Here is a 27,905-nt window from a genome sequence, read left to right as displayed (position 1 = left end):
AAAAACATAACCATGCAGCCCACCCCTCAACTGTGTATTTATCTTGCTTTTCTGCTGTTCGTGTGATTAGCTGGGAGGAGCTCACGGCGACATCCTCCCTATAAAAGTGTAGATGGATCACTCTCTAACTCTTTCTTGCTTCACATACAAATGGCTTGAAAGGTGCAGGGAAGATGCAGGTCTAATAGACAGAATAGAAGGTCTGTGCCAGGTGGGTTTCTCTGCATTGGTGTCCCATCACAGGTCCGCAAGTGTAATGTGTGATCTTTGACTCCTGGCATTTCACAAGCAGGCGGCCAGGAAACGGTTTCAGCCTATCAACCACTGAGGAGACGCAGCCTCTGAATGAGGAATGAGGAAGCAATGAAAATACATCCAGCCTATCACAGGAACAGCCCTGAGTGTTCCGAATTATAAATTCTCCATGTCACTGTATGTCGTTGAGCCCAAGTAGCTCGCCGTGATCGTATAGTGGTTAGTACTCTGCGTTGTGGCCGCAGCAACCTCTGTTCGAATCCGAGTCACGGCATTGTGGTTGGCAATGTCACGGCAGTTGGGTGTTAATTTTACAGAATTAGCAAATGTTCCAGTGGTTTTTGTAAAATGTCTATTAAAAACAGATCCTTTCAAATATTTAAACCATCTAACAACAAATGATTTAAACTTGCATGATTATAAGCTGTAGCTATAATGTATTTACTTACATAAATTATCGTTCTTGAACCTATTGGGAGTGGAGGGGGAGCGGAGCTCACCCCCCAGGTGCAGTTGAGTGACCTGTGTTGTGGCTCTCTAGAGGGAAGGCACAAATTTTGCTGTCACCCAGCCCAATCCAGACGTGTATTGGGGCCAGGTTTCAGGCAAATAGAGCAGTAAGTGCAGAGACATGTTCACTCTCTAAAAGTGGCATTTCTAAAATAGTAAAGTTAAATCCAACCTCACCAGTAAGTAGGATTTTCAATAAATAAATAAAGCTACTCCTCTCCGATATGGAATTACCAAATAAAAAGTATAGGGGAATACACTGAGCTAACCTATGAGAGGGGTAGACCTCACAGTAGTGAAAAATGAAATAGACTGTTTGGTACTTACAGGACACGCGAACCACCAAAGTACATATCTTATTTTTTACTTACATAGCATCATGCACCTAGGACTACCTAGGGCCTACCTTAGGTGTAAATTATATGTAATAAAAGGGGAGTTTAAGGCTTGGCAAGTAGGCTGGGACTCCCCTGGGAGACCCCTGAGTCTATGCCCAGAACCATAACTCTGCCAGTCGAGTACTTACCTAAAAGCCGATAACTCACTTTTCTTCCATAGGCTAACATTGAGTGGTTTCACTTGGAAATTCTTCTAAGTGGTGTGGAGTTTTGGAACTTTAAAATATTCATCTAAAATCAGCCGAACAACGAATTCTGATTTACTCACCTGTTATCAGGAGAGACCTCAGTGCTGCATCTTGGAGCTCAGTACTGACCCTGAAAAGTAATTTTAACCGTACTTACCAGTAACTCGAATTTCCTTCCATGGGATATCATTGCCTGCTTTTTGCTGAACATTTTCTAAGTGTCGATTTTTGAAACTTACAAATATTCTTTAAAAATCGTACCAACTGTGAAAACGTAATTGTTTACCTGTTTTAGATAGATGTCCCAGTACTGAGCCTAGGAGCCCAGCACTGGATTACAAAAGTAACGAGAACGTACTTTACCCGTAACTTGAATTTTCTTCCATAGGAAACCATTGACTGTTTTTCTGTGAAATTTCTTCTAAGTGTCGATTTTGCAAACATGTAAATATTCCTTAAAAATCGCCTCTATAACTTAAACGCAGTTTCTCAACTGCTTACAGGTGGTACAGTAGTGCTGGATCTAGGATCCAACACTGACCTAGAAAAAGTAACCATAATCCCACTTACCTGCTAAGTGAATTTCCTTCCATAGGATAACGTTGGTAATTTGATCAGCAAAAGTTTCTAAGTGTCAACTTTTAAAATAGCAAAATATTGCTTAAAAATCACAACAGTAACTAAAACGAATTTACTCACTTGTTTCCAAGAACTGTCCCAGGACTGAATCTAGGATCCAGTCCTGGATTTAGAAAAGTAATCCTGAAAGTAATTAATTGCATATAACTTAAAATTCCCATTGAGCTCAATGTATTATTGTGATTCAAATTGTGTTGCCTATTGCAATAAACTGTAACTATGACCTGCAAAAGTCAATTGCCTATTGCAAAGTATTTAACTAAAGCATCTCATTCTGAGAAAGTATATTTTGATACCTATTGTTGGTTCTAAAATAAAACAACAATATCTTTTGTATGCAAACCAATGGCCTAGAGTTCAGTTCTTGAGTGTGTGAGACCATTTGCTGACTGAGTGTGTACAACAAATGTTTTACACTGTACTCTGATACTGCCTTACTGCTCGGCAAGCTACCACTTTAGAGAGTAAGGTTATATCTAACTTTAGCCTCTGCCAAACCTCTGGGGACTGGGGACTCTGTGCACACTGTACCTATTTGGGAACAGTATATACAGAGCCACTTTCTCACAGTAGTAATAAAGTGATTAGAGTCCTAAGGCCAACATAAAGATACAGCAAAACGTGAGGTGAAAAGCAAAAAGGTTGCTGGTAGGCCACCTTAAGGATGCCAGGTCTAACAAAAACTGAACTAAGGATAACATGAGTAAAACATCAGGTTTCTCTACTGCATTTGGTGAGACAAGTGGGCCTTCTTTTATCTTCCATTCAAGCAATCTTTGACAGACCCCTTTATTATAGAGCTTTTCAAGGATTAAAGATAAGGCACTTACAAAGGAGTCCCAAATAATCTGAGATGGTTGACTTCTGTAATATGGGTCGTAGACTAAAAGCAGCACAAAAACAGAGTGCAACAGGGTCCAAAAAACTTGAGTGCCACAAGAGAGTTTGAATGCAAGCGTATCCTTTTACAGATCCAGAGATATACTCATGCAATTTTTATTTTTAGGACAGAACGTGCATGATGAAAAAAACATTGTTTTTAAAAAGCGCATTGCAGAATATCAGTACTTTGATGTGGGAAAACGTCAAAACTTTCAAACAAAATATTTGTAGGCAGCTTACAGCAAGTTGTTGTGGCCGAGTGGTTAAGGCGATGGACTAGAAATCCATTGGGGTATCCCCGCGCAGGTTCGAATCCTGCCAACAACTAGAGTATTTTTATTATCGGCTACAATTTCAGAAGTTAACCTTTAGTATTTCTTCCATTTCAGTTTTATAAATAGGTGGCTTATTTTTGTGTCACTATTGCCTCTCCACATATTTGTTATCGCTACCTCTTTCATGTCTTTGCTACACCTCATTCCTACTTTAGCACTGGTGTAAACGCTTCAAATTATTATACCGTTGCTCTCTCATTCATACCTGCGCATGAACTTGAAAGTTACTTTACCAATAAAAGACGCAAAGAGAGAAATAGAACAAAAGTGCTGGCTGGATTGGCAAACACACTTCATAAAACTGCATTTTCTTTTTTATTCTCCCCCGTGTTACATGCTTAACCTCCCCATGTGTAATTTCTCTTAACCTGCTGTCCCAGGAAGAGAATTTCATCTACAGGCTCTTTCTGTGTTTTTTTCCCTAGTCTGTCTTTCCCATTTCTTAGCTGTGTAACTGTTCCTTTACGCGCTCTATTTAAACGCCATCAATCTCATTTGAGCTCCTTGCTCCTGCTTCTGTTTTCTCCACCTCTCATACTGCCAGTTCTCTCTTTCTCTGTGGTTGGTGGCTACTTTCCTGAGCTTCCGAAGCCACGTGGTTCCTGCCTCTTGTTGTCAGACTTGAATTGGAAAAGGAACCATATTAACAAGCCTTTACCACTCAGACACGGCGGAAGTTTATACTTTAATTCAGAGAGCTAAGAAAAGCGTGTTGTGGGTCCCCTACGAGCCATGGTGCATGCTTCATCATGATTTGGCACCAGTCATTAGCCGCAGCTCTGCTAATGAGCCACTGAGGTCAGTTTCAATATTTACTCAAAAACATAACCATGCAGCCCACCCCTCAACTGTGTATTTATCTTGCTTTTCTGCTGTTCGTGTGATTAGCTGGGAGGAGCTCACGGCGACATCCTCCCTATAAAAGTGTAGATGGATCACTCTCTAACTCTTTCTTGCTTCACATACAAATGGCTTGAAAGGTGCAGGGAAGATGCAGGTCTAATAGACAGAATAGAAGGTCTGTGCCAGGTGGGTTTCTCTGCATTGGTGTCCCATCACAGGTCCGCAAGTGTAATGTGTGATCTTTGACTCCTGGCATTTCACAAGCAGGCGGCCAGGAAACGGTTTCAGCCTATCAACCACTGAGGAGACGCAGCCTCTGAATGAGGAATGAGGAAGCAATGAATACATCCAGCCTATCACAGGAACAGCCCTGAGTGTTCCGAATTATAAATTCTCCATGTCACTGTATGTCGTTGAGCCCAAGTAGCTCGCCGTGATCGTATAGTGGTTAGTACTCTGCGTTGTGGCCGCAGCAACCTCGGTTCGAATCCGAGTCACGGCATTGTGGTTGGCAATGTCACGGCAGTTGGGTGTTAATTTTACAGAATTAGCAAATGTACCAGTGGTTTTTGTAAAATGTCTATTAAAAACAGATCCTTTCAAATATTTAAACCATCTAACAACAAATGATTTAAACTCGCATGATTATAAGCTGTAGCTATAATGTATTTACTTACATAAATTATCGTTCTTGAACCTATTGGGGGTGGAGGGGGAGCGGAGATCACCCCCCAGGTGCAGTTGAGTGACCTGTGTTGTGGCTCTCTAGAGGGAAGGCACACATTTTGCTGTCACCCAGCCCAATCCAGACGTGTATTGGGGCCAGGTTTCAGGCAAATAGAGCAGTAAGTGCAGAGATATGTTCACTCTCTAAAAGTGGCATTTCTAAAATAGTAAAGTTAAATCCAACCTCACCAGTAAGTAGGATTTTCAATAAATAAATAAAGCTACTCCTCTCCGATATGGAATTACCAAATTAAAAGTATAGGGGAATACACAGATCTAACCTATGAGAGGGGTAGACCTCACAGTAGTGAAAAATGAAATAGACTGTTTGGTACTTACAGGACACGCGAACCACCAAAGTACATAGCTTATTTTTTACTTACATAGCATCATGCACCTAGGACTACCTAGGGCCTACCTTAGGTGTAAATTATATGTAATAAAAGGGGAGTTTAAGGCTTGGCAAGTAGGCTGGGACTCCCCTGGGAGACCCCTGAGTCTATGCCCAGAGCCATAACTCTGCCAGTCGAGTACTTACCTAAAAGCCGATAACTCACTTTTCTTCCATAGGCTAACATTGAGTGGTTTCACTTGGAAATTCTTCTAAGTGGTGTGGAGTTTTGGAACTTTAAAATATTCATCTAAAATCAGCCGAACAACGAATTCTGATTTACTCACCTGTTATCAGGAGAGACCTCAGTGCTGCATCTTGGAGCTCGGTACTGACCCTGAAAAGTAATTTTAACCGTACTTACCAGTAACTCGAATTTCCTTCCATGGGATATCATTGCCTGCTTTTTGCTGAAAATTTTCTAAGTGTCAATTTTTGAAACTTACAAATATTCTTTAAAAATCGTACCAACTGTGAAAACGTAATTGTTTACCTGTTTTAGATAGATGTCCCAGTACTGAGCCTAGGAGCCCAGCACTGGATTACAAAAGTAACGAGAACGTACTTTACCCGTAACTTGAATTTTCTTCCATAGGAAACCATTGACTGTTTTTCTGTGAAATTTCTTCTAAGTGTCGATTTTGCAAACATGTAAATATTCCTTAAAAATCGCCTGTATAACTTAAACGCAGTTTCTCAACTGCTTACAGGTGGTACAGTAGTGCTGGATCTAGGATCCAACACTGACCTAGAAAAAGGAACCATAACCCCACTTACCTGCTAAGTGAATTTCCTTCCGTAGGATAACATTGGTAATTTGATCAGCAAAAGTTTCTGTCAACTTTTAAAATAGCAAAATATTGCTTAAAAATCACAACAGTAACTAAAACGAATTTACTCACTTGTTTCCAAGAACTGTCCCAGGACTGAATCTAGGATCCAGTCCTGGATTTAGAAAAGTAATCCTGAAAGTAATTAATTGCATATAACTTAAAATTCCCATTGAGCTCAATGTATTATTGTGATTCAAATTGTGTTGCCTATTGCAATAAACTGTAACTATGACCTGCAAAAGTCAATTGCCTATTGCAAAGTATTTAACTAAAGCATCTCATTCTGAGAAAGTATATTTTGATACCTATTGTTGGTTCTAAAATAAAACAACAATATCTTTTGTATGCAAACCAATGGCCTAGAGTTCAGTTCTTGAGTGTGTGAGACCATTTGCTGACTGAGTGTGTACAACAAATGTTTTACACTGTACTCTGATACTGCCTTACTGCTCGGCAAGCTACCACTTTAGAGAGTAAGGTTATATCTAACTTTAGCCTCTGCCAAACCTCTGGGGACTGGGGACTCTGTGCACACTGTACCTATTTGGGAACAGTATATACAGAGCCACTTTCTCACAGTAGTGATAAAGTGATTAGAGTCCTAAGGCCAACATAAAGATACAGCAAAACGTGAGGTGAAAAGCAAAAAGGTTGCTGGTAGGCCACCTTAAGGATGCCAGGTCTAACAAAAACTGAACTAAGGATAACATGAGTAAAACATCAGGTTTCTCTACTGCATTTGGTGAGACAAGTGGGCCTTCTTTTATCTTCCATTCAAGCAATCTTTGACAGACCCCTTTATTATAGAGCTTTTCAAGGATTAAAGATAAGGCACTTACAAAGGAGTCCCAAATACTCAGAGATGGTTGACTTCTGTAATATGGGTCGTAGATTAAAAGCAGCGCAAAAACAGAGTGCAACAGGGTCCAAAAAATTGAGTGCCACAAGAGAGTTTGAATGCAAGCGTCTCCTTTTACAGATCCAGAGATATACTCATGCAATTTTTGTTTTTAGGACAGAACGTGCATGATGAAAAAAACATTGTTTTTAAAAAGCGCATTGTAGAATATCAGTACTTTGATGTGGGAAAAGTTCAAAACTTTCAAACAAAATATTTGCATGCAGCTTACAGTAAGTTGTTGTGGCCGAGTGGTTAAGGTGATGGACTAGAAATCCATTGGGGTATCCCAGCGCCGGTTCAAATCCTGCCAACAACGAGAATCTTTTTATTATCGGCTACAATTTCAGAAGTTAACCTTTAGTATTTCTTCCATTTCAGTTTTATGAATAGGTGGCTTATTTTTGTGTCACTATTGCCTCTCCACATATTTGTGATCGCTACCTCTTTCATGTCTTTGCTACACCTCATTCCTACTTTAGCACTGGTGTAAACGCTTCAAATTATTATACCGTTGCTCTCTCATTCATACCTGCGCATGCACTTGAAAGTTACTTTACCAATAAAAGATGCAAAGAGAGAAATAGAACAAAAGTGCTGGCTGGATTGGCAAACACACTTCATAAAACTGCATTTTCTTTTTTATTCTCCCCCGTGTTACATGCTTAACCTCTCCATGTGTAATTTCTCTTAACCTGCTGTCCCAGGAAGAGAATTTCATCTACAGGCTCTTTCTGTGTTTTTTTCCCTAGTCTGTCTTTCCCATTTCTTAGCTGTGTAACTGTTCCTTTACGCGCTCTATTTAAACGCCATCAATCTCATTTGAGCTCCTTGCTCCCGCTTCTGTTTTCTCCACCTCTCATACTGCCAGTTCTCTCTTTCTCTGTGGTTGGTGGCTACTTTCCTGAGCTTCCGAAGCAACGTGGTTCCTGCCTCTTGTTGTCAGACTTGAATTGGAAAAGGAACCATATTAACAAGCCTTTACCACTCACACACGGCGGAAGTTTATACTTTAATTCAGTGAGCTAAGAAAAGCGTGTTGTGGGTCCCCTACGAGCCATGGTGCTTGCTTCATCATGATTTGGCACCAGTCATTAGCCGCAGCTCTGCTAATGAGCCACTGAGGTCAGTTTCAATAATTACTCAAAAACATAACCATGCAGCCCACCCCTCAACTGTGTATTTATCTTGCTTTTCTGCTGTTCGTGTGATTAGCTGGGAGGAGCTCACGGCGACATCCTCCCTATAAAAGTGTAGATGGATCACTCTCTAACTCTTTCTTGCTTCACATACAAATGGCTTGAAAGGTGCAGGGAAGCTGCAGGTCTAATAGACAGAATAGAAGGTCTGTTCCAGGTGGGTTTCTCTGCATTGGTGTCCCATCACAGGTCCGCAAGTGTAATGTGTGATATTTGACTCCTGGCATTTCACAAGCAGGCGGCCAGGAAACGGTTTCAGCCTATCAACTACTGAGGAGACGCAGCCTCTGAATGAGGAATGAGGAAGCAATGAATACATCCAGCCTATCACAGGAACAGCCCTGAGTGTTCCGAATTATAAATTCTCCATGTCACCGTTTGTCATTGAGCCCAAGTAGCTCGCCGTGATCGTATAGTGGTTAGTACTCTGCGTTGTGGCCGCAGCAACCTCGGTTCGAATCCGAGTCACGGCATTGTGGTTGGCAATGTCATGGCAGTTGGGTGTTAATTTTACAGAATTAGCAAATGTACCAGTAGTTTTTGTAAAATGTCTATTAAAAACAGATCCTTTCAAATATTTAAACCATCTAACAACAAATGATTTAAACTCGCATGATTATAAGCTGTAGCTATAATGTAGTTACTTACATAAATTATCGTTCTTGAACCTATTGGGGGTGGAGGGGGAGCGGAGCTCACCCCCCAGGTGCAGTTGAGTGACCTGTGTTGTGGCTCTCTAGAGGGAAGGCACAAATTTTGCTGTCATCCAGCCCAATCCAGACGTGTATTGGGGCCAGGTTTCAGGCAAATAGAGCAGTAAGTGCAGAGAAATGTTCACTCTCTAAAAGTGGCATTTCTAAAATAGTAAAGTTAAATTCAACCTCACCAGTAAGTAGGATTTTCAATAAATAAATAAAGCTACTCCTCTCCGATATGGAATTACCAAATAAAAAGTATAGGGGAATACCCAGAGCTAACCTATGAGAGGGGTAGACCTCACAGTAGTGAAAAATGAAATAGACTGTTTGGTACTTACAGGACATGCGAACCACCAAAGTACATATCTTATTTTTTACTTACATAGCATCATGCACCTAGGACTACCTAGGGCCTACCTTAGGGTAAATTATATGTAATAAAAGGGGAGTTTAAGGCTTGGCAAGTAGGCTGGGACTCCCCTGGGAGACCCCTGAGTCTATGCCCAGAACCATAACTCTGCCAGTCGAGTACTTACCTAAAAGCCGATAACTCACTTTTCTTCCATAGGCTAACATTGAGTGGTTTCACTTGGAAATTCTTCTAAGTGGTGTGGAGTTTTGGAACTTTAAAATATTCATCTAAAATCAGCCGAACAACGAATTCTGATTTACTCACCCGTTATCAGGAGAGACCTCAGTGCTGCATCTTGGAGCTCAGTACTGACCCTGAAAAGTAATTTTAACCGTACTTACCAGTAACTCGAATTTCCTTCCATGGGATATCATTGCCTGCTTTTTGCTGAAAATTTTCTAAGTGTCGATTTTTGAAACTTACAAATATTCTTTAAAAATCGTACCAACTGTGAAAACGTAATTGTTTACCTGTTTTAGATAGATGTCCCAGTACTGAGCCTAGGAGCCCAGCACTGGATTACAAAAGTAACGAGAACGTACTTTACCCGTAACTTGAATTTTCTTCCATAGGAAACCATTGACTGTTTTTCTGTGAAATTTCTTTTAAGTGTCCATTTTGCACACATACAAATATTCCTTAAAAATCGCCTGTATAACTTAAACGCAGTTTCTCAACTGCTTACAGGTGGTACAGTAGTGCTGGATCTAGGATCCAACACTGACCTAGAAAAAGTAACCATAACCCCACTTACCTGCTAAGTGAATTTCCTTCCATAGGATAACATTGGTAATTTGATCAGCAAAAGTTTCTAAGTGTCAACTTTTAAAATAGCAAAATATTGCTTAAAAATCACAACAGTAACTAAAACGAATTTACTCACTTGTTTCCAAGAACTGTCCCAGGACTGAATCTAGGATCCAGTCCTGGATTTAGAAAAGTAATCCTGAAAGTAATTAATTGCATATAACTTAAAATTCCCATTGAGCTCAATGTATTATTGTGATTCAAATTGTGTTGCCTATTGCAATAAACTGTAACTATTATCTGCAAAAGTCAATTGCCTATTGCAAAGTATTTAACTAGAGCATCTCATTCTGAGAAAGAATATTTTGATACCTATTGTTGTTTCTAAAATAAAACAACAATATCTTTTTATGCAAACCAATGGCCTAGAGTTCAGTTCTTGAGTGTGTGAGACCATTTGCTGACTGTGTACAACAAATGTTTTACACTGTACTCTGATACTGCCTTACTGCTCGGCAAGCTACCACTTTAGAGAGTAAGGTTATATCTAACTTTAGCCTCTGCCAAACCTCTGGGGACTGGGGACTCTGTGCACACTGTACCTATTTGGGAACAGTATATACAGAGCCACTTTCTCACAGTAGTGATAAAGTGATTAGAGTCCTAAGGCCAACATAAAGATACAGCAAAACGTGAGGTGAAAAGCAAAAAGGTTGCTGGTAGGCCATCTTAAGGATGCCAGGTCTAACAAAAATGAACTAAGATTAACATGAGTAAAACATCAGGTTTCTCTACTGCATTTGGTGAGACAAGTGGGCCTTCTTTTATCTTCCATTCAAGCAATCTTTGACAGACCCCTTTATTATAGAGCTTTTCAAGGATTAAAGATAAGGCACTTACAAAGGAGTCCCAAATACTCAGAGATGGTTGACTTCTGTAATATGGGTCGTAGACTAAAAGCAGCGCAAAAACAGAGTGCAACAGGGTCCAAAAAATTGAGTGCCACAAGAGAGTTTGAATGCAAGCGTATCCTTTTACAGATCCAGAGATATACTCATGCAATTTTTGTTTTTAGGACAGAACGTGCATGATGGAAAAAACATTGTTTTTAAAAAGCGCATTGTAGAATATCAGTACTTTGATGTGGGAAAAGTTCAAAACTTTCAAACAAAATATTTGCATGCAGCTTACAGTAAGTTGTTGTGGCCGAGTGGTTAAGGTGATGGACTAGAAATCCATTGGCGTATCCCCGCGCAGGTTCGAATCCTGCCAACAACGCGAATCTTTTTATTATCGGCTACAATTTCAGAAGTTAACCTTTAGTATTTCTTCCATTTCAGTTTTATGAATAGGTGGCTTATTTTTGTGTCACTATTGCCTCTCCACATATTTGTTATCGCAACCTCTTTCATGTCTTTGCTACACCTCATTCCTACTTTAGCACTGGTGTAAACGCTTCAAATTATTATACCGTTGCTCTCTCATTCATACCTGCGCATGCACTTGAAAGTTACTTTACCAATAAAAGACGCAAAGAGAGAAATAGAACAAAAGTGCTGGCTGGATTGGCAAACACACTTCATAAAACTGCATTTTCTTTTTTATTCTCCCCCGTGTTACATGCTTAACCTCTCCATGTGTAATTTCTCTTAACCTGCTGTCCCAGGAAGAGAATTTCATCTACAGGCTCTTTCTTTGTTTTTTTCCCTAGTCTGTCTTTCCCATTTCTTAGCTGTGTAACTGTTCCTTTACGCGCTCTATTTAAACGCCATCAATCTCATTTGAGCTCCTTGCTCCCGCTTCTGTTTTCTCCACCTCTCATACTGCCAGTTCTCTCTTTCTCTGTGGTTGGTGGCTACTTTCCTGAGCTTCCGAAGCCACGTGGTTCCTGCCTCTTGTTGTCAGACTTGAATTGGAAAAGGAACCATATTAACAAGCCTTTACCACTCACACACGGCGGAAGTTTATACTTTAATTCAGTGAGCTAAGAAAAGTGTGTTGTGGGTCCCCTACGAGCCATGGTGCTTGCTTCATCATGATTTGGCACCAGTCATTAGCCGCAGCTCTGCTAATGAGCCACTGAGGTCAGTTTCAATAATTACTCAAAAACATAACCATGCAGCCCACCCCTCAACTGTGTATTTATCTTGCTTTTCTGCTGTTCGTGTGATTAGCTGGGAGGAGCTCACGGCGACATCCTCCCTATAAAAGTGTAGATGGATCACTCTCTAACTCTTTCTTGCTTCACATACAAATGGCTTGAAAGGTGCAGGGAAGCTGCAGGTCTAATAGACAGAATAGAAGGTCTGTTCCAGGTGGGTTTCTCTGCATTGGTGTCCCATCACAGGTCCGCAAGTGTAATGTGTGATCTTTGACTCCTGGCATTTCACAAGCAGGCGGCCAGGAAACGGTTTCAGCCTATCAACTACTGAGGAGACGCAGCCTCTGAATGAGGAATGAGGAAGCAATGAATACATCCAGCCTATCACAGGAACAGCCCTGAGTGTTCCGAATTATAAATTCTCCATGTCACTTTTTGTCGTTGAGCCCAAGGAGCTCGCCGTGATCGTATAGTGGTTAGTACTCTGCGTTGTGGCCGCAGCAACCTCGATTCGAATCCGAGTCACGGCATTGTGGTTGGCAATGTCATGGCAGTTGGGTGTTAATTTTACAGAATTAGCAAATGTACCAGTAGTTTTTGTAAAATGTCTATTAAAAACAGATCCTTTCAAATATTTAAACCATCTAACAACAAATGATTTAAACTCGCATGATTATAAGCTGTAGCTATAATGTATTTACTTACATAAATTATCGTTCTTGAACCTATTGGGGGTGGAGGGGGAGCGGAGCTCACCCCCCAGGTGCAGTTGAGTGACCTGTGTTGTGGCTCTCTAGAGGGAAGGCACAAATTTTGCTGTCACCCAGCCCAATCCAGACGTGTATTGGGGCCAGGTTTCAGGCAAATAGAGCAGTAAGTGCAGAGACATGTTCACTCTCTAAAAGTGGCATTTCTAAAATAGTAAAGTTAAATCCAACCTCACCAGTAAGTAGGATTTTCAATAAATAAATAAAGCTACTCCTCTCCGATATGGAATTACCAAATAAAAAGTATAGGGGAATACCCAGAGCTAACCTATGAGAGGGGTAGACCTCACAGTACTGAAAAATGAAATAGACTGTTTGGTACTTACAGGACATGCGAACCACCAAAGTACATATCTTATTTTTTACTTACATAGCATCATGCACCTAGGACTACCTAGGGCCTACCTTAGGGGTAAATTATATGTAATAAAAGGGGAGTTTAAGGCTTGGCAAGTAGGCTGGGACTCCCCTGGGAGACCCCTGAGTCTATGCCCAGAACCATAACTCTGCCAGTCGAGTACTTACCTAAAAGCCGATAACTCACTTTTCTTCCATAGGCTAACATTGAGTGGTTTCACTTGGAAATTCTTCTAAGTGGTGTGGAGTTTTGGAACTTTAAAATATTCATCTAAAATCAGCCGAACAACGAATTCTGATTTACTCACCCGTTATCAGGCGAGACCTCATTGCTGCATCTTGGAGCTCAGTACTGACCCTGAAAAGTAATTTTAACCGTACTTACCAGTAACTCGAATTTCCTTCCATGGGATATCATTGCCTGCTTTTTGCTCAAAATTTTCTAAGTGTCGATTTTTGAAACTTACAAATATTCTTTAAAAATCATACCAACTGTGAAAACGTAATTGTTTACCTGTTTTAGATAGATGTCCCAGTACTGAGCCTAGGAGCCCAGCACTGGATTACAAAAGTAACGAGAACGTACTTTACCCGTAACTTGAATTTTCTTCCATAGGAAACCATTGACTGTTTTTCTGTGAAATTTCTTCTAAGTGTCGATTTTGCAAACATTTAAATATTCCTTAAAAATCGCCTGTATAACTTAAACGCAGTTTCTCAACTGCTTACAGATGGTACAGTAGTGCTGGATCTAGGATCCAACACTGACCTAGAAAAAGTAACCATAACCCCACTTACCTGCTAAGTGAATTTCCTTCCATAGGATAACATTGGTAATTTGATCAGCAAAAGTTTCTAAGTGTCAACTTTTAAAATAGCAAAATATTGCTTAAACATCACAACAGTAACTAAAACGAATTTACTCACTTGTTTCCAAGAACTGTCCCAGGACTGAATCTAGGATCCAGTCCTGGATTTAGAAAAGTAATCCTGAAAGTAATTAATTGCATATAACTTAAAATTCCCATTGAGCTCAATGTATTATTGTGATTCAAATTGTGTTGCCTATTGCAATAAACTGTAACTATTACCTGCAAAAGTCAATTGCCTATTGCAAAGTATTTTACTAAAGCATCTCATTCTGAGAAATTATATTTTGATACCTATTGTTGGTTCTAAAATAAAACAACAATATCTTTTTTATGCAAACCAATGGCCTAGAGTTCAGTTCTTGAGTGTGTGAGACCATTTGCTGACTGAGTGTGTACAACAAATGTTTTACACTGTACTCTGATACTGCCTTACTGCTCGGCAAGCTACCACTTTAGAGAGTAAGGTTATATCTAACTTTAGCCTCTGCCAAACCTCTGGGGACTGGGGACTCTGTGCACACTGTACCTATTTGGGAACAGTATATACAGAGCCACTTTCTCACAGTAGTGATAAAGTGATTAGAGTCCTAAGGCCAACATAAAGATACAGCAAAACGTGAGGTGAAAAGCAAAAAGGTTGCTGGTAGGCCACCTTAAGGATGCCAGGTCTAACAAAAATGAACTAAGATTAACATGAGTAAAACATCAGGTTTCTCTACTGCATTTGGTGAGACAAGTGGGCCTTCTTTTATCTTCCATTCAAGCAATCTTTGACAGACCCCTTTATTATAGAGCTTTTCAAGGATTAAAGATAAGGCACTTACAAAGGAGTCCCAAATACTCAGAGATGGTTGACTTCTGTAATATGGGTCGTAGACTAAAAGCAGCGCAAAAACAGAGTGCAACAGGGTCCAAAAAATTGAGTGCCACAAGAGAGTTTGAATGCAAGCGTATCCTTTTACAGATCCAGAGATATACTCATGCAATTTTTGTTTTTAGGACAGAACGTGCATGATGAAAAAAACATTGTTTTTAAAAAGCGCATTGTAGAATATCAGTACTTTGATGTGGGAAAAGTTCAAAACTTTCAAACAAAATATTTGCATGCAGCTTACAGTAAGTTGTTGTGGCCGAGTGGTTAAGGCGATGGACTAGAAATCCATTGGGGTATCCCCGCGCAGGTTCGAATCCTGGCAACAACGAGAATCTTTTTATTATCGGCTACAATTTCAGAAGTTAACCTTTAGTATTTCTTCCATTTCAGTTTCATGAATAGGTGTCTTATTTTTGTGTCACTATTGCCTCTCCACATATTTGTTATCGCTACCTCTTTCATGTCTTTGCTACACCTCATTCCTACTTTAGCACTGGTGTAAACGCTTCAAATTATTATACCGTTGCTCTCTCATTCATACCTGCGCATGCACTTGAAAGTTACTTTACCAATAAAAGACGCAAAGAGAGAAATAGAACAAAAGTGCTGGCTGGATTGGCAAACACACTTCATAAAACTGCATTTTCTTTTTTATTCTCCCCCGTGTTACATGCTTAACCTCTCCATGTGTAATTTCTCTTAACCTGCTGTCCCAGGAAGAGAATTTCATCTACAGGCTCTTTCTGTGTTTTTTTCCCTAGTCTGTCTTTCCCATTTCTTAGCTGTGTAACTGTTCCTTTACGCGCTCTATTTAAACGCCATCAATCTCATTTGAGCTCCTTGCTCCCGCTTCTGTTTTCTCCACCTCTCATACTGCCAGTTCTCTCTTTCTCTGTGGTTGGTGGCTACTTTCCTGAGCTTCCGAAGCCACGTGGTTCCTGCCTCTTGTTGTCAGACTTGAATTGGAAAAGGAACCATATTAACAAGCCTTTACCACTCACACACGGCGGAAGTTTATACTTTAATTCAGTGAGCTAAGAAAAGCGTGTTGTGGGTCCCCTACGAGCCATGGTGCTTGCTTCATCATGATTTGGCACCAGTCATTAGCCGCAGCTCTGCTAATGAGCCACTGAGGTCAGTTTCAATAATTACTCAAAAACATAACCATGCAGCCCACCCCTCAACTGTGTATTTATCTTGCTTTTCTGCTGTTCGTGTGATTAGCTGGGAGGAGCTCACGGCGACATCCTCCCTATAAAAGTGTAGATGGATCACTCTCTAACTCTTTCTTGCTTCACATACAAATGGCTTGAAAGGTGCAGGGAAGCTGCAGGTCTAATAGACAGAATAGAAGGTCTGTTCCAGGTGGGTTTCTCTGCATTGGTGTCCCATCACAGGTCCGCAAGTGTAATGTGTGATCTTTGACTCCTGGCATTTCACAAGCAGGCGGCCAGGAAACTGTTTCAGCCTATCAACCACTGAGGAGACGCAGCCTCTGAATGAGGAATGAGGAAGCAATGAATACATCCAGCCTATCACAGGAACAGCCCTGAGTGTTCCGAATTATAAATTCTCCATGTCACTGTTTGTCGTTGAGCCCAAGTAGCTCGCCGTGATCGTATAGTGGTTAGTACTCTGCGTTGTGGCCGCAGCAACCTCGGTTCGAATCCGAGTCACGGCATTGTGGTTGGCAATGTCATGGCAGTTGGGTGTTAATTTTACAGAATTAGCAAATGTACCAGTAGTTTTTGTAAAATGTCTATTAAAAACAGATCCTTTCAAATATTTAAACCATCTAACAACAAATGATTTAAACTCGCATGATTATAAGCTGTAGCTATAATGTATTTACTTACATAAATTATCGTTCTTGAACCTATTGGGGGTGGAGGGGGAGCGGAGCTCACCCCCCAGGTGCAGTTGAGTGACCTGTGTTGTGGCTCTCTAGAGGGAAGGCACAAATTTTGCTGTCACCCAGCCCAATCCAGACGTGTATTGGGGCCAGGTTTCAGGCAAATAGAGCAGTAAGTGCAGAGAAATGTTCACTCTCTAAAAGTGGCATTTCTAAAATAGTAAAGTTAAATCCAACCTCACCAGTAAGTAGGATTTTCAATAAATAAATAAAGCTACTCCTCTCCGATATGGAATTACCAAATAAAAAGTATAGGGGAATACCCAGAGCTAACCTATGAGAGGGGTAGACCTCACAGTAGTGAAAAATGAAATAGACTGTTTGGTACTTACAGGACATGCGAACCACCAAAGTACATATCTTATTTTTTACTTACATAGCATCATGCACCTAGGACTACCTAGGGCCTACCTTAGGGGTAAATTATATGTAATAAAAGGGGAGTTTAAGGCTTGGCAAGTAGGCTGGGACTCCCCTGGGAGACCCCTGAGTCTATGCCCAGAACCATAACTCTGCCAGTCGAGTACTTACCTAAAAGCCGATAACTCACTTTTCTTCCATAGGCTAACATTGAGTGGTTTCACTTGGAAATTCTTCTAAGTGGTGTGGAGTTTTGGAACTTTAAAATATTCATCTAAAATCAGCCGAACAACGAATTCTGATTTACTCACCCGTTATCAGGAGAGACCTCAGTGCTGCATCTTGGAGCTCAGTACTGACCCTGAAAAGTAATTTTAACCGTACTTACCAGTAACTCGAATTTCCTTCCATGGGATATCATTGCCTGCTTTTTGCTCAAAATTTTCTAAGTGTCGATTTTTGAAACTTACAAAATTCTTTAAAAATCATACCAACTGTGAAAACGTAATTGTTTACCTGTTTTAGATAGATGTCCCAGTACTGAGCCTAGGAGCCCAGCACTGGATTACAAAAGTAACGAGAACGTACTTTACCCGTAACTTGAATTTTCTTCCATAGGAAACCATTGACTGTTTTTCTGTGAAATTTCTTCTAAGTGTCCATTTTGCAAACATACAAATATTCCTTAAAAATCGCCTGTATAACTTAAACGCAGTTTCTCAACTGCTTACAGGTGGTACAGTAGTGCTGGATCTAGGATCCAACACTGACCTAGAAAAAGTAACCATAACCCCACTTACCTGCTAAGTGAATTTCCTTCCATAGGATAACATTGGTAATTTGATCAGCAAAAGTTTCGAAGTGTCAACTTTTAAAATAGCAAAATATTGCTTAAAAATCACAACAGTAACTAAAACGAATTTACTCACTTGTTTCCAAGAACTGTCCCATGACTGAATCTAGGATCCAGTCCTGGATTTAGAAAAGTAATCCTGAAAGTAATTAATTGCATATAACTTAAAATTCCCATTGAGCTCAATGTATTATTGTGATTCAAATTGTGTTGCCTATTGCAATAAACTGTAACTATGACCTGCAAAAGTCAATTGCCTATTGCTAAGTATTTAACTAAAGCATCTCATTCTGAGAAAGTATATTTTGATACCTATTGTTGGTTCTAAAATAAAACAACAATATCTTTTGTATGCAAACCAATGGCCTAGAGTTCAGTTCTTGAGTGTGTGAGACCATTTGCTGACTGAGTGTGTACAACAAATGTTTTACACTGTACTCTGATACTGCCTTACTGCTCGGCAAGCTACCACTTTAGAGAGTAAGGTTATATCTAACTTTAGCCTCTGCCAAACCTCTGGGGACTGGGGACTCTGTGCACACTGTACATTTTTGGGAACAGTATATACAGAGCAACTTTCTCACAGTAGTGATAAAGTGATTAGAGTCCTAAGGCCAACATAAAGATACAGCAAAACGTGAGGTGAAAAGCAAAAAGGTTGCTGGTAGGCCACCTTAAGGATGCCAGGTCTAACAAAAATGAACTAAGGATAACATGAGTAAAACATCAGGTTTCTCTACTGCATTTGGTGAGACAAGTGGGCCTTCTTTTATCTTCCATTCAAGCAATCTTTGACAGACCCCTTTATTATAGAGCTTTTCAAGGATTAAAGATAAGGCACTTACAAAGGAGTCCCAAATACTCAGAGATGGTTGACTTCTGTAATATGGGTCGTAGACTAAAAGCAGCGCAAAAACAGAGTGCAACAGGGTCCAAAAAATTGAGTGCCACAAGAGAGTTTGAATGCAAGCGTATCCTTTTACAGATCCAGAGATATACTCATGCAATTTTTGTTTTTAGGACAGAACGTGCATGATGAAAAAAACATTGTTTTTAAAAAGCGCATTGCAGAATATCAGTACTTTGATGTGGGAAAAGTTCAAAACTTTCAAACAAAATATTTGCATGCAGCTTACAGTAAGTTGTTGTGGCCGAGTGGTTAAGGTGATGGACTAGAAATCCATTGGGGTATCCCCGCGCAGGTTCGAATCCTGCCAACAATGAGAATCTTTTTATTATCGGCTACAATTTCAGAAGTTAACCTTTAGTATTTCTTCCATTTCAGTTTTATGAATAGGTGGCTTATTTTTGTGTCACTATTGCCTCTCCACATATTTGTTATCGCTACCTCTTTCATGTCTTTGCTACACCTCATTCCTACTTTAGCACTGGTGTAAACGCTTCAAATTATTATACCGTTGCTCTCTCATTCATACCTGCGCATGCACTTGAAAGTTACTTTACCAATAAAAGACGCAAAGAGAGAAATAGAACAAAAGTGCTGGCTGGATTGGCAAACACACTTCATAAAACTGCATTTTCTTTTTTATTCTCCCCCGTGTTACATGCTTAACCTCTCCATGTGTAATTTCTCTTAACCTGCTGTCCCAGGAAGAGAATTTCATCTACAGGCTCTTTCTGTGTTTTTTTCCCTAGTCTGTCTTTCCCATTTCTTAGCTGTGTAACTGTTCCTTTACGCGCTCTATTTAAACGCCATCAATCTCATTTGAGCTCCTTGCTCCCGCTTCTGTTTTCTCCACCTCTCATACTGCCAGTTCTCTCTTTCTCTGTGGTTGGTGGCTACTTTCCTGAGCTTCCGAAGCCACGTGGTTCCTGCCTCTTGTTGTCAGACTTGAATTGGAAAAGGAACCATATTAACAAGCCTTTACCACTCACACACGGCGGAAGTTTATACTTTAATTCAGTGAGCAAAGAAAAGCGTGTTGTGGGTCCCCTACGAGCCATGGTGCTTGCTTCATCATGATTTGGCACCAGTCATTAGCCGCAGCTCTGCTAATGAGCCACTGAGGTCAGTTTCAATAATTACTCAAAAACATAACCATGCAGCCCACCCCTCAACTGTGTATTTATCTTGCTTTTCTGCTGTTCATGTGATTAGCTGGGAGGAGCTCACGGCGACATCCTCCCTATAAAAGTGTAGATGGATCACTCTCTAACTCTTTCTTGCTTCACATACAAATGGCTTGAAAGGTGCAGGGAAGCTGCAGGTCTAATAGACAGAATAGAAGGTCTGTTCCAGGTGGGTTTCTCTGCATTGGTGTCCCATCACAGGTCCGCAAGTGTAATGTGTGATCTTTGACTCCTGGCATTTCACAAGCAGGCGGCCAGGAAACGGTTTCAGCCTATCAACCACTGAGGAGACCTAGCCTCTGAATGAGGAATGAGGAAGCAATGAATACATCCAGCCTATCACAGGAACAGCCCTGAGTGTTCCGAATTATAAATTCTCCATGTCACTGTTTGTCGTTGAGCCCAAGTAGCTCGCAGTGATCGTATAGTGGTTAGTACTCTGCGTTGTGGCCGCAGCAACCTCGGTTCGAATCCGAGTCACGGCATTGTGGTTGGCAATGTCATGGCAGTTGGGTGTTAATTTTACAGAATTAGCAAATGTACCAGTAGTTTTTGTAAAATGTCTATTAAAAACAGATCCTTTCAAATATTTAAACCATCTAACAACAAATGATTTAAACTCGCATGATTATAAGCTGTAGCTATAATGTATTTACTTACATAAATTATCGTTCTTGAACCTATTGGGGGTGGAGGGGGAGCGGAGCTCACCCCCCAGGTGCAGTTGAGTGACCTGTGTTGTGGCTCTCTAGAGGGAAGGCACAAATTTTGCTGTCACCCAGCCCAATCCAGACGTGTATTGGGGCCAGGTTTCAGGCAAATAGAGCAGTAAGTGAAGAGAAATGTTCACTCTCTAAAAGTGGCATTTCTAAAATAGTAAAGTTAAATCCAACCTCACCAGTAAGTAGGATTTTCAATAAATAAATAAAGCTACTCCTCTCCGATATGGAATTACCAAATAAAAAGTATAGGGGAATACCCAGAGCTAACCTATGAGAGGGGTAGACCTCACAGTAGTGAAAAATGAAATAGACTGTTTGGTACTTACAGGACATGCGAACCACCAAAGTACATATCTTATTTTTTACTTACATAGCATCATGCACCTAGGACTACCTAGGGCCTACCTTAGGGGTAAATTATATGTAATAAAAGGGGAGTTTAAGGCTTGGCAAGTAGGCTGGGACTCCCCTGGGAGACCCCTGAGTCTATGCCCAGAACCATAACTCTGCCAGTCGAGTACTTACCTAAAAGCCGATAACTCACTTTTCTTCCATAGGCTAACATTGAGTGGTTTCACTTGGAAATTCTTCTAAGTGGTGTGGAGTTTTGGAACTTTAAAATATTCATCTAAAATCAGCCGAACAACGAATTCTGATTTACTCACCCGTTATCAGGAGAGACCTCAGTGCTGCATCTTGGAGCTCAGTACTGACCCTGAAAAGTAATTTTAACCGTACTTACCAGTAACTCGAATTTCCTTCCATGGGATATCATTGCCTGCTTTTTGCTGAAAATTTTCTAAGTGTCGATTTTTGAAACTTACAAATATTCTTTAAAAATCATACCAACTGTGAAAACGTAATTGTTTACCTGTTTTAGATAGATGTCCCAGTACTGAGCCTAGGAGCCCAGCACTGGATTACAAAAGTAACGAGAACGTACTTTACCCGTAACTTGAATTTTCTTCCATAGGAAACCATTGACTGTTTTTCTGTGAAATTTCTTCTAAGTGTCGATTTTGGAAACATTTAAATATTCCTTAAAAATCGCCTGTATAACTTAAACGCAGTTTCTCAACTGCTTACAGGTGGTACAGTAGTGCTGGATCTAGGATCCAACACTGACCTAGAAAAAGTAACCATAACCCCACTTACCTGCTAAGTGAATTTCCTTCCATAGGATAACATTGGTAATTTGATCAGCAAAAGTTTCTAAGTGTCAACTTTTAAAATAGCAAAATATTGCTTAAACATCACAACAGTAACTAAAACGAATTTACTCACTTGTTTCCAAGAATTGTCCCAGGACTGAATCTAGGATCCAGTCCTGGATTTAGAAAAGTAATCCTGAAAGTAATTAATTGCATATAACTTAAAATTCCCATTGAGCTCAATGTATTATTGTGATTCAAATTGTGTTGCCTATTGCAATAAACTGTAACTATTACCTGCAAAAGTCAATTGCCTATTGCAAAGTATTTAACTAAAGCATCTCAGTCTGAGAAAGTATATTTTGATACCTATTGTTGGTTCTAAAATAAAACAACAATATCTTTTTTATGCAAACCAATGGCCTAGAGTTCAGTTCTTGAGTGTGTGAGACCATTTGCTGACTGAGTGTGTACAACAAATGTTTTACACTGTACTCTGATACTGCCTTACTGCTCGGCAAGCTACCACTTTAGAGAGTAAGGTTATATCTAACTTTAGCCTCTGCCAAACCTCTGGGGACTGGGGACTCTGTGCACACTGTACCTATTGGGGAACAGTATATACAGAGCCACTTTCTCACAGTAGTGATAAAGGATAAAGTGATTAGAGTCCTAAGGCCAACATAAAGATACAGCAAAACGTGAGGTGAAAAGCAAAAAGGTTGCTGGTAGGCCACCTTAAGGATGCCAGGTCTAACAAAAATGAACTAAGGATAACATGAGTAAAACATCAGGTTTCTCTACTGCATTTGGTGAGACAAGTGGGCCTTCTTTTATCTTCCATTCAAGCAATCTTTGACAGACCCCTTTATTATAGAGCTTTTCAAGGATTAAAGATAAGGCACTTACATAGGAGTCCCAAATACTCAGAGATGGTTGACTTCTGTAATATGGGTCGTAGACTAAAAGCAGCGCAAAAACAGAGTGCAACAGGGTCCAAAAAATTGAGTGCCACAAGAGAGTTTGAATGCAAGCGTATCCTTTTACAGATCCAGAGATATACTCATGCAATTTTTGTTTTTAGGACAGAACGTGCATGATGAAAAAAAAATTGTTTTTAAAAAGCGCATTGTAGAATATCAGTACTTTGATGTGGGAAAACTTCAAAACTTTCAAACAAAATATTTGCATGCAGCTTACAGTAAGTTGTTGTGGCCGAGTGGTTAAGGCGATGGACTAGAAATCCATTGGGGTATCCCCGCGCAGGTTCGAATCCTGCCAACAACGAGAATCTTTTTATTATCGGCTACAATTTCAGAAGTTAACCTTTAGTATTTCTTCCATTTCAGTTTTATGAATAGGTGGCTTATTTTTGTGTCACTATTGCCTCTCCACATATTTGTTATCGCTACCTCTTTCATGTCTTTGCTACACCTCATTCCTACTTTAGCACTGGTGTAAACGCTTCAAATTATTATACCGTTGCTCTCTCATTCATACCTGCGCATGCACTTGAAAGTTACTTTACCAATAAAAGACGCAAAGAGAGAAATAGAACAAAAGTGCTGGCTGGATTGGCAAACACACTTCATAAAACTGCATTTTCTTTTTTATTCTCCCCCGTGTTACATGCTTAACCTCTCCATGTGTAATTTCTCTTAACCTGCTGTCCCAGGAAGAGAATTTCATCTACAGGCTCTTTCTGTGTTTTTTTCCCTAGTCTGTCTTTCCCATTTCTTAGCTGTGTAACTCTTCCTTTACGCGCTCTATTTAAACGCCATCAATCTCATTTGAGCTCCTTGCTCCCGCTTCTGTTTTCTCCACCTCTCATACTGCCAGTTCTCTCTTCTCTGTGGTTGGTGGCTACTTTCCTGAGCTTCCGAAGCCACGTGGTTCCTGCCTCTTGTTGTCAGACTTGAATTGGAAAAGGAACCATATTAACAAGCCTTTACCACTCACACACGGCGGAAGTTTATACTTTAATTCAGTGAGCTAAGAAAAGCGTGTTGTGGGTCCCCTACGAGCCATGGTGCTTGCTTCATCATGATTTGGCACCAGTCATTAGCCGCAGCTCTGCTAATGAGCCACTGAGGTCAGTTTCAATAATTACTCAAAAACATAACCATGCAGCCCACCCCTCAACTGTGTATTTATCTTGCTTTTCTGCTGTTCGTGTGATTAGCTGGGAGGAGCTCACGGCGACATCCTCCCTATAAAAGTGTAGATGGATCACTCTCTAACTCTTTCTTGCTTCACATACAAATGGCTTGAAAGGTGCAGGGAAGATGCAGGTCTAATAGACAGAATAGAAGGTCTGTTCCAGGTGGGTTTCTCTGCATTGGTGTCCCATCACAGGTCCACAAGTCTAATGTGTGATCTTTGACTCCTGGCATTTCACAAGCAGGCGGCCAGGAAACGGTTTCAGCCTATCAACTACTGAGGAGACGCAGCCTCTGAATGAGGAATGAGGAAGCAATGAATACATCCAGCCTATCACAGGAACAGCCCTGAGTGTTCCGAATTATAAATTCTCCATGTCACTGTTTGTCGTTGAGCCCAAGTAGCTCGCCATGATCGTATAGTGGTTAGTACTCTGCGTTGTGGCCGCAGCAACCTCGGTTCGAATCCGAGTCACGGCATAGTGGTTGGCAATGTCATGGCAGTTGGGTGTTAATTTTACAGAATTAGCAAATGTACCAGTAGTTTTTGTAAAATGTCTATTAAAAACAGATCCTTTCAAATATTTAAACCATCTAACAACAAATGATTTAAACTCGCATGATTATAAGCTGTAGCTATAATGTATTTACTTACATAAATTATCGTTCTTGAACCTATTGGGGGTGGAGGGGGAGCGGAGCTCACCCCCCAGGTGCAGTTGAGTGACCTGTGTTGTGGCTCTCTAGAGGGAAGGCACAAATTTTGCTGTCACCCAGCCCAATCCAGACGTGTATTGGGGCCAGGTTTCAGGCAAATAGAGCAGTAAGTGCAGAGAAATGTTCACTCTCTAAAAGTGGCATTTCTAAAATAGTAAAGTTAAATCCAACCTCACCAGTAAGTAGGATTTTCAATAAATAAATAAAGCTACTCCTCTCCGATATGGAATTACCAAATAAAAAGTATAGGGGAATACCCAGAGCTAACCTATGAGAGGGGTAGACCTCACAGTAGTGAAAAATGAAATAGACTGTTTGGTACTTACAGGACATGCGAACCACCAAAGTACATATCTTATTTTTTACTTACATAGCATCATGCACCTAGGACTACCTAGGGCCTACCTTAGGGGTAAATTATATGTACTAAAAGGGGAGTTTAAGGCTTGGCAAGTAGGCTGGGACTCCCGTGGGAGACCCCTGAGTCTATGCCCAGAACCATAACTCTGCCAGTCGAGTACTTACCTAAATGCCGATAACTCACTTTTCTTCCATAGGCTAACATTGAGTGGTTTCACTTGGAAATTCTTCTAAGTGGTGTGGAGTTTTGGAACTTTAAAATATTCATCTAAAATCAGCCGAACAACGAATTCTGATTTACTCACCCGTTATCAGGAGAGACCTCAGTGCTGCATCTTGGAGCTCAGTACTGACCCTGAAAAGTAATTTTAACCGTACTTACCAGTAACTCGAATTTCCTTCCATGGGATGTCATTGCCTGCTTTTTGCTGAAAATGTTCTAAGTATCGATTTTTGAAACTTACAAATATTCTTTAAAAATCGTACCAACTGTGAAAACGTAATTGTTTACCTGTTTTAGATAGATGTCCCAGTACTGAGCCTAGGAGACCAGCACTGGATTACAAAAGTAACGAGAACGTACTTTACCCGTAACTTGAATTTTCTTCCATAGGAAACCATTGACTGTTTTTCTGTGAAATTTCTTCTAAGTGTCGATTTTGCAAACATGTAAATATTCCTTAAAAATCGCCTGTATAACTTAAACGCAGTTTCTCAACTGCTTACAGGTGGTACAGTAGTGCTGGATCTAGGATCCAACACTGACCTAGAAAAAGTAACCATAACCCCACTTACCTGCTAAGTGAATTTCCTTCCATAGGATAACATTGGTAATTTGATCAGCAAAAGTTTCTAAGTGTCAACTTTTAAAATAGCTAAAATATTGCTTAAACATCACAACAGTAACTAAAACGAATTTACTCACTTGTTTCCAAGAACTGTCCCAGGACTGAATCTAGGATCCAGTCCTGGATTTAGAAAAGTAATCCTGAAAGTAATTAATTGCATATAACTTAAAATTCCCATTGAGCTCAATGTATTATTGTGATTCAAATTGTGTTGCCTATTGCAATAAACTGTAACTATTACCTGCAAAAGTCAAATGCCTATTGCAAAGTATTTAACTAAAGCATCTCATTCTGAGAAAGTATATTTTGATACCTATTGTTGGTTCTAAAATAAAACAACAATATCTTTTGTATGCAAACCAATGGCCTAGAGTTCAGTTCTTGAGTGTGTGAGACCATTTGCTCACTGAGTGTGTACAACAAATGTTTTACACTGTACTCTGATACTGCCTTACTGCTCGGCAAGCTACCACTTTAGAGAGTAAGGTTATATCTAACTTTAGCCTCTGCCAAACCTCCTGGGACTGGGGACTCTGTGCACACTGTACCTATTTGGGAACAGTATATACAGAGCCACTTTCTCACAGTAGTGATAAAGTGATTAGAGTCCGAAGGCCAACATAAAGATACTGCAAAACGTGAGGTGAAAAGCAAAAAGGTTGCTGGTAGGCCACCTTAAGGATGCCAGGTCTAACAAAAATGAACTAAGGATAACATGAGTAAAACATCAGGTTTCTCTACTGCATTTGGTGAGACAAGTGGGCCTTCTTTTATCTTCCATTCAAGCAATCTTTGACAGACCCCTTTATTATAGAGCTTTTCAAGGATTAAAGATAAGGCACTTACAAAGGAGTCCCAAATACTCAGAGATGGTTGACTTCTGTAATATGGGTCGTAGACTAAAAGCAGCGCAAAAACAGAGTGCAACAGGGTCCAAAAAATTTAGTGCCACAAGAGAGTTTGAATGCAAGCGTATCCTTTTACAGATCCAGAGATATACTCATGCAATTTTTGTTTTTAGGACAGAACGTGCATGATGAAAAAAACATTGTTTTTAAAAAGCGCATTGTAGAATATCAGTACTTTGATGTGGGAAAACTTCAAAACTTTCAAACAAAATATTTGCATGCAGCTTATAGTAAGTTGTTGTGGCCGAGTGGTTAAGGCGATGGACTAGAAATCCATTGGGGTATCCCCGCGCAGGTTCGAATCCTGCCAACAATGAGAATCTTTTTATTATCGGCTACAATTTCAAAAGTTAACCTTTAGTATTTCTTCCATTTCAGTTTTATGAATAGGTGGCTTATTTTTGTGTCACTATTGCCTCTCCACATATTTGTTATCGCTACCTCTTTCATGTCTTTGCTACACCTCATTCCTACTTTAGCACTGGTGTAAACGCTTCAAATTATTATACCGTTGCTCTCTCATTCATACCTGCGCATGCACTTGAAAGTTACTTTACCAATAAAAGACGCAAAGAGAGAAATAGAACAAAAGTGCTGGCTGGATTGGCAAACACACTTCATAAAACTGCATTTTCTTTTTTATTCTCCCCCGTGTTACATGCTTAACCTCTCCATGTGTAATTTCTCTTAACTTGCTGTCCCAGGAAGAGAATTTCATCTACAGGCTCTTTCTGTGTTTTTTTTCCCTAGTCTGTCTTTCCCATTTCTTAGCTGTGTAACTCTTCCTTTACGCGCTCTATTTAAACGCCATCAATCTCATTTGAGCTCCTTCCTCCCGCTTCTGTTTTCTCCACCTCTCATACTGCCAGTTCTCTCTTTCTCTGTGGTTGGTGGCTACT

The 27,905-nt window shown here is 40.2% G+C and overlaps 11 non-coding genes across 11 annotated transcripts; all 11 read left to right on the top strand.

Moving 5' to 3' along the window:
- Positions 1-3,117: 3,117 nt before the first annotated feature.
- On the top strand, positions 3,118-3,199 carry TRNAS-AGA (transfer RNA serine (anticodon AGA)). The gene has a single exon. It is a non-coding gene; the product is annotated as a tRNA-Ser (tRNA).
- A 1,281-nt stretch (positions 3,200-4,480) lies between these two features.
- On the top strand, positions 4,481-4,552 carry TRNAH-GUG (transfer RNA histidin (anticodon GUG)). The gene has a single exon. It is a non-coding gene; the product is annotated as a tRNA-His (tRNA).
- Positions 4,553-7,135: 2,583 nt separating this feature from the next.
- Positions 7,136-7,217, top strand: TRNAS-AGA (transfer RNA serine (anticodon AGA)). Its single transcript has one exon. It is a non-coding gene; the product is annotated as a tRNA-Ser (tRNA).
- A 1,281-nt stretch (positions 7,218-8,498) lies between these two features.
- Positions 8,499-8,570, top strand: TRNAH-GUG (transfer RNA histidin (anticodon GUG)). The gene has a single exon. It is a non-coding gene; the product is annotated as a tRNA-His (tRNA).
- Positions 8,571-11,150: 2,580 nt separating this feature from the next.
- TRNAS-AGA (transfer RNA serine (anticodon AGA)) lies at positions 11,151-11,232 on the top strand. The gene has a single exon. It is a non-coding gene; the product is annotated as a tRNA-Ser (tRNA).
- Positions 11,233-15,171: 3,939 nt separating this feature from the next.
- On the top strand, positions 15,172-15,253 carry TRNAS-AGA (transfer RNA serine (anticodon AGA)). Its single transcript has one exon. It is a non-coding gene; the product is annotated as a tRNA-Ser (tRNA).
- Positions 15,254-16,534: 1,281 nt separating this feature from the next.
- On the top strand, positions 16,535-16,606 carry TRNAH-GUG (transfer RNA histidin (anticodon GUG)). The gene has a single exon. It is a non-coding gene; the product is annotated as a tRNA-His (tRNA).
- Positions 16,607-19,191: 2,585 nt separating this feature from the next.
- On the top strand, positions 19,192-19,273 carry TRNAS-AGA (transfer RNA serine (anticodon AGA)). Its single transcript has one exon. It is a non-coding gene; the product is annotated as a tRNA-Ser (tRNA).
- Positions 19,274-23,219: 3,946 nt separating this feature from the next.
- TRNAS-AGA (transfer RNA serine (anticodon AGA)) lies at positions 23,220-23,301 on the top strand. The gene has a single exon. It is a non-coding gene; the product is annotated as a tRNA-Ser (tRNA).
- A 1,280-nt stretch (positions 23,302-24,581) lies between these two features.
- Positions 24,582-24,653, top strand: TRNAH-GUG (transfer RNA histidin (anticodon GUG)). The gene has a single exon. It is a non-coding gene; the product is annotated as a tRNA-His (tRNA).
- Positions 24,654-27,240: 2,587 nt separating this feature from the next.
- On the top strand, positions 27,241-27,322 carry TRNAS-AGA (transfer RNA serine (anticodon AGA)). The gene has a single exon. It is a non-coding gene; the product is annotated as a tRNA-Ser (tRNA).
- Positions 27,323-27,905: the final 583 nt, after the last annotated feature.

Source organism: Triturus cristatus, chromosome 12, assembly GCF_964204655.1.
Source record: "Triturus cristatus chromosome 12, aTriCri1.1, whole genome shotgun sequence".
NCBI classification, from domain to species: domain Eukaryota; kingdom Metazoa; phylum Chordata; class Amphibia; order Caudata; family Salamandridae; genus Triturus; species Triturus cristatus.
The sequence above is the reverse complement of the archived record's forward strand: the minus strand, read 5'-3'. Positions and strand labels throughout refer to the sequence as shown.